Genomic DNA, 6,556 nt, shown 5'->3' with positions numbered 1-6,556 from the left:
TAAGAGGCAGGCTTATTAAAATATTGTGAAGAAACCGATATCCAGCCTGCAGCGAAAATGAAAACTTTTATATGTAAAAACATGATGCGGCGAGTCCAGCGTAGTTGCACAAAACTGCTAAATAAAGAGTAAGAGCCATTTGATCAATCAACTACAAGATTTTGTGATTAAAAATGCAACGTATTTACTCGAATCCAGCGCCTCCTCAGTTGAAACGTGAATACGTTTTTCATGCTACGAAAAAAATACAATGCCTTCAATTGTAACGCGCACAAGATTTTCACTCTTCCGCACAAACCACAAACGGCGCGTGACTGGTGCGCAGTTACGCGAATAGTAAAAACCACGCGCACAGAAACTTGAGAAGAGCGTAGAGTCCAAAACAGTCAGAGTCCGTGTCACCACTTCACGCACTTTAGCGTGCATTCCCAGACATCCTTAGAGCGTGTGGGGTAGCGGTCTCGGACACAAAAGAGATGCCCTCGACTCAGCTTGGCAAGCTCATCGCAGACCAGCTACCATATGACAAGAGGCTTGGTCGTTTGGTGCCCAGCTTTTGCCGGTCGCAAGCCAGAGGAACGGTCGGAGCCAAAGGTTATCAAACAAAACAATGCTTACAGAGCACTGAGACGATGCAGAGGATTTCACAATCACTAGCCCAAGCACATACAATCTGATTAACAAAGCAATGCTACTCGTGCAAAGTTACCCTCGAGAGAGATTACAATACAAAAGAATTATTGCACCTAAAGCCCACTAAAACAACGGACAGGATAACAAAACAAAACACAATTTTTTCACCGGGCTCTGCGACAGCCCGACGACCAGAGGTTCACGAAAGTGCCGTCCCTCTCACTGGCGCGCGCTACCCCGTTGGTCCGTGGCTGAGGCGGGTGGTGCTGTCCCGGGAGTCAAGCAGGCGCGCCTTGATGAAGCTTAAACGGTGGGTTCGGGCAAGCTGACAGCGGTCAACGCCCTTCGTATATAGACTTGTTCCACGTCTGTCTGTTCTTCGCGCCAAGGCTGGTGCCCATATACACAGTATCGGCCGTGCAGTCTGCTTCTTCTCGCGCCGGGCACCGCTTCCCCATTGGTCAAAAGTTCGGGGGGCACTTTGGCTCTCTAAAGTGCTGCAAGGCGAAAGCGTTTCCTGGCGCATTGTTTATTTCTATTAACTTTTTTATTTTTCATATTTTGTTTTCTTGCTCCTTTTCTCATTTTTATTGTTATTTTTATTTTCATTTCTTATATTTATTTTGTTTTTATTTTATTATTATTTTTCTTGACTTTATTCGTTTTATTTTATTTATGAAACCCATGCATTCACTATATGCGCCTTTATTCATGGTTGAACCTCGATCCTTCGTGGCGGAGGAGAAAGACGAACACGGCGCTCCGAACGGTCGCGTTTTTGATGCTCTCCGCAGAAATGGATAAATCGGCCCTAGGCCGAGGTACTGTTGCGGCTTCTGCTGCCAGTAATACCGTACTGTTCTTCCCCGTCTGCCTGCTGGTAAGCTGGTTTTTAACTCCGTATTTCTGTATGCGGACCTTGCTGGCCGTTCCTATCGTGCCCAGGACTTCAGAGATGCCTTACGGGCTGTCATTGACATCTGTGACATCAGCTCTATCGGACAGTTTCAGATGTCTCACGTATGGATGATAACATGCAAGACAGCGTTAACGAAAGCTAAGCTCGTGAGCACTCAGGAGTTACAAGTGAAAAACCGCCGTTGTCTAGTGATTGACCCGGAACCGAAGACAGTAAAGCTCAAGATAGTTTGGCTCCCTGAACATCTTGAAGATTTTTACATTCGGGACGCCCTTCGCGCTTGCGGAACGATTACGTCCATCACAGTGGAGCACTGGAGGGTTCCAGAAATGGAGGGCATGCGCACCTTGAATCGAGACGTTGCCTTGACTCTTGCTGATGGCGTCACTGTCAACCACGTGCATCACATTTTGACAATTTGCGGTGTACAATGTCTGGTTTTAGTGCCAGGAAGGCCACCACTGTGTCTCCGTTGCCACAAGGTTGGCCATATACGCCGTCATTGCCGCACTCCTCGGTGTGATGATTGTCGGCGTTTTGGCCATACTACAGAGGAGTGCGTAGTGTCGTATGCTGATAAGCTACGCGGTGGCACCCGTGCCATGGACGACGCATTGCAGGAGCACTTGATGGACGCAACAGAAGTTTTGGATGCTGCTGGTGGCACGCCAGCCGTTGCGCCCATTGACTCAGCGACTACTGACCCGCTGTCTGGCCCCGTTCCTGCTGTTCAGCATGATCCTACCCAGCCTTCACAGATGGAGCAGCTGTCTGCAGATGATGAGCGTCGATGCCTGGCGGATCAGGCTCCAGCTATATGCAGTGTCAGTGCTGGCACTCTTGGCGCACGTGCCTGTGCTGTGCGTGGGCCAGAGGAAGACAAGGACGACGGTGTGGCTCCGGAGCCGAGTGCCTGCACTGCTACATCTTCTAAGGCTCCTGCCGGATGTGCCACAAAGGTAACAGAGTGCCAACCTGGCACTTCACTCCCCGACGGCAACTGTGATGCCGATGAGCAAATTTTAAGTGTGGCCTCGAAGCGCGGTGTGTCTCCGAGTTCTGCCTCCTCTCAGGAGGACAGTGTCCCCGCCAAGCACAAGTACAGCCGTCGAAAGACAAAGAATAAGAAACCTCCTCGGCGCTCCAGATCAAGGAGAAAGGGCGTCAACTCTAGGGAGGTCTCACCTTCCAGAGTGATGCCCCCAGACACCGTGGATGCCTGATTGAAGCTAAAGTTAGCCACCATGGCGTCTAACCAGCAGTTGACTGTCGCAACACTCAACATATGTGGACTCCGTTCAAGGCAGAAACAGGTACAGTTACGCCGATTGCTTTGGGGAAATCGGCTAGACATTGTCGGTATTCAAGAAACTAAGAAAGTGAAGTGGATACAGAGATAGCCCTGCGACCTTTCCTAACAGATTACACGTCTGTGTGTCGCACTCAGTGGGTCTTTCGGCAGGTTGCTTTCTTTTCTTAAAGAAGAGTCTACCTATTTCTGACTTTAAGTACCAGGTTGACATAGAAGGGCGTCTGATATGTTGTGACTTTCAACTGCATGGCGAGTCGTGGAGGGTTATCAATGTGTATGCTTCAAATAATCCGGTGCAACGAGCAGTTTTTTTTTCATGCAATTGCAACTCTCCTAGGATGTGACCGTTGTGTCGTTTTCATGGGTGACTTCAACTGTGTGTGCGACCCACGCGATCGCACAGGTCCTAACCAAAACGCCGATAAGAGCTCTGGTATATTATTGTCTATTACCGAAAACGCAGGTTTAATTGGTGCCGGATTGCCATCCGCCTTCACATACATCAGAGGAGCCTCACATTCACCCCTTGATCGCATTTACGTTTCCGCAGATCTCCTTAAACGGCACATTTCATGTGATGTCAAGCCTGTTTCTTTCTCAGATCATGCTATGGTCATTGCGCGGATTGGAGAATGGGCCCGTCCCAAATTTCAGCCGCAGTGGGAACTTTGGAAGCTTAATTCCGACCTTCTAAATGATGAGCATTTTCAGCAGCGAGTGATGACAGCTTTGGAATCTTGCTTGGTCATCGATGTCCCTTTATTTGCAGCTTGGGAGATGTTTAAGCTAGAAGTTCGTAGCATAGCTATTGAGATCGGCTCCGTGAAGTCTTAAGCATGGTGAGGAGAAACGGTTACTTCAGAGTCTTTATAACCTCCATGCCCTTGAATGTGAGGCTCCTGGCTTGTACACAGAGGGAATTGGTGCTGTTAAGTGCAACCTTCAGAAGTTTGATGCAGAACGCTATCGTGCGGCCCGTGTACGATCCCGCAGCAACCGTGCTCTGCACTCTGAGGAGCCTACTAGACAGGCCTTGCTAGATGAGCGTCGTCACGTGGCTGCCAAGCGAATTTCTGAGCTCTACTGTGGTGGTGCCCTGGTCACAAGTACAGATGTCATAGTTACCGAGTTTCAAAATCACTATAGCTCTCTGTTTGCTGCCACGTCTAGCACTGCTGATGATGATCATATAGCGCGATTGGTGTCCATGATTAACCCACTCAATGCGGATGAGTGCAAGGCAATAAGTGGCTCTTGAAGCTTGGGTGAATTGCAAGATGCAATTGATCAATTGCCGCTTTCGAAAACTCCGGGGCCTGACAGCCTCTCAGGAGAATTTTGCAAGGCATTTAAATCCGTTCTAGCCCCTGTCCTGCTCCAAATCTTTGAGACAAGTATTGATGTTGAATTTCTGCCTCAATCATTTAAGAAAAGTCGTATTGTCTTTATACCAAAAACCGAGGATAAGGAAAAACTTCGATTTGTAGATGGCTACAGACCAATCACGCTTTCTAATGTAGATTATAAGATTTTTGCGAATGTACTGTCAAATCGGCTGCAGCTTGCAATGTCTACTTTGATTGGGCCTAATCAAACATGTGGCTTGCGGGGACGATCAATACAATCAAACCTACATGTAGCGCGTACGGTGTTGCAGTATTGCAGTGACGCTCAAGAACAATTAGCAATGCTGCAAATTGACCTGGCAAAGGCATTTGATCTAGTGTGCCATTCATTTCTTTTTGCACTTTTAAATCACGTCAATCTCGGTTCAATACTTTCTGCTGGCATAGGCCTTTGTTACAAATCCTGTACCACGCGCTTGATTGTTAATGGCTGTCTCTCGGAACCAGTCCCAATTCAGTCTTCGGCGAAACAAGAGTGCCCACTGTCTCCGCTCCTGTTCGCATTATACTTGAAGCCACTTTGCATAAGTGTTATAAACAGTACAGCTGTCAGTGATTTCCGAATAATGGGCCACGAACTGAAGGTATTGGCTTATGCAGATGACCTTGCGTTTTTTGTACTGATAAGCCAAGCATCGATGAGGTTATTCGTTTAACGCAGGACTTTGGTTCGGTGTCAGGAAGTCGGATTAATCGCTCTAAGAGTTGCGGTCTTTGGTTTGGTAGCTGGGGTTCGACACCTGCTGAATATGCTGGTATAACATGCACATGCAGGCCAGCAAAGTACCTTGGCGTCCCTTTGAGTGCCTATAAGCATAACGCACATTATTGGAAAGACCGCGTGTCAACTCTTCAGCGCTATGCTCAAACGTTTGTCCCCCATGGCCTCTCAATTTTTGGCACGGCGACCGCCTGTAATCTGTTTCTCGCCACTAAAATATATTGTGTACTGGAAATTATTCATTGCGCAAGACTTCCTATCCAGCGTTTTCACACGGTTTTCGCTACTTTTGTGTGGGATTCGTCTTTTGAATCCATGAGGCGTAATAACCTTTTTCGGCCTGAAAGCGCTGGCGGCCTTGGTCTAGTTCACCTGTATGTCCGACAGATCGTGGACGTTTCATGTTTTTCTGTGACACTACACACCCAATAGTACGTTCATTCCTGCAAACAAATTTAGTTCATGTTTTACCCAACCTCATTGTGTCTTCCAATGTTTGTGACCGTCCGTGTTTGTGGGGCATAATGCAAAAGGTGTATTTGGCTGTCCGTTTCCTACTTGTTCGTTTTTCTCCTGAGTTCCTGTATAAGGATTTGATTAGTATGCTCTTCCCTCCGCCCATGTACCGCTCTCTGTATTTTAGTTTACCGGGGCATGACGTACTCAAAAGAGTACGTAAGATGCCAGTCTCGCCGTGTACAAAGACCTTTTTCTTTACGTTACACACCGGTACGTTGCCCGTTAGAACATGGTTAGAGAAAAAGGGGATTTTTGTCTCTACCGTTAATTGCCGCATTTATGATGAACCAGAAACAATTGAGCATTGTTTCATCAGTTGCAAAGATGCAGTACTCTTCTGGGATATCCTGCACCGCACATTTAAAAAAAGAATTCATCTGACTCCACATTCTGTTCGCTATCTCACTGCGCTGCCATTTGTTGATGAACCCCTGGACATGTTCTTTCTGATTGGACTGCACAGCCTCTGGAAAACCCGCATGATGGACAGACACTGTGAACCTGCTGTCTCTACAAAGGATCACTTCAGTCGAATGGTTGTTCATTTAAGAGACGTGTATGCCCAGACTGAGTACGAACCGGAGTGGCACTCACTATTAGTGCCGACGCGGTGGCTCAGCCGTTATGGTGCTCGGCTGCTGACCTGAAAGACGCGGGTTCGATCCCGGCCGCGGCGGCTAGAATTTCTTTGGAGGAGAAATTCTAGAGGCTCGTGTACTGTGCGATGTCAGTGCACGTTAAAGAACCCCAGGTGGTCGAAATTTCCGTAGTCCTCCACTACGGCGTCTCTCATAGCCTTAGTCGCTTTGGGACGTTAAACCCCATAAACCAAACCAACCACTATTAGTGATGTGCTCTGCATTGCCCCTTTTCTAGTGCATGGTCTTTTCAATATGTATTGTTTACCACTGTTTTCATAATGGCTTGTATGTAGTTCATGTACATAGAACATTACATCACTGTAATAAATACCATGGTGAAGAAAAAAAAATCCCTCGTGGCGGAGTGGTAGCGTCTTCGCTTCGAATGACAAAGGTCCTGGTTCG

This window comes from Amblyomma mixtum, chromosome 5 (genome assembly GCF_055824585.1).
Source record: "Amblyomma mixtum isolate Tamu chromosome 5, ASM5582458v1, whole genome shotgun sequence".
NCBI classification, from domain to species: domain Eukaryota; kingdom Metazoa; phylum Arthropoda; class Arachnida; order Ixodida; family Ixodidae; genus Amblyomma; species Amblyomma mixtum.
Note: the sequence above shows the minus strand (reverse complement) of the source record.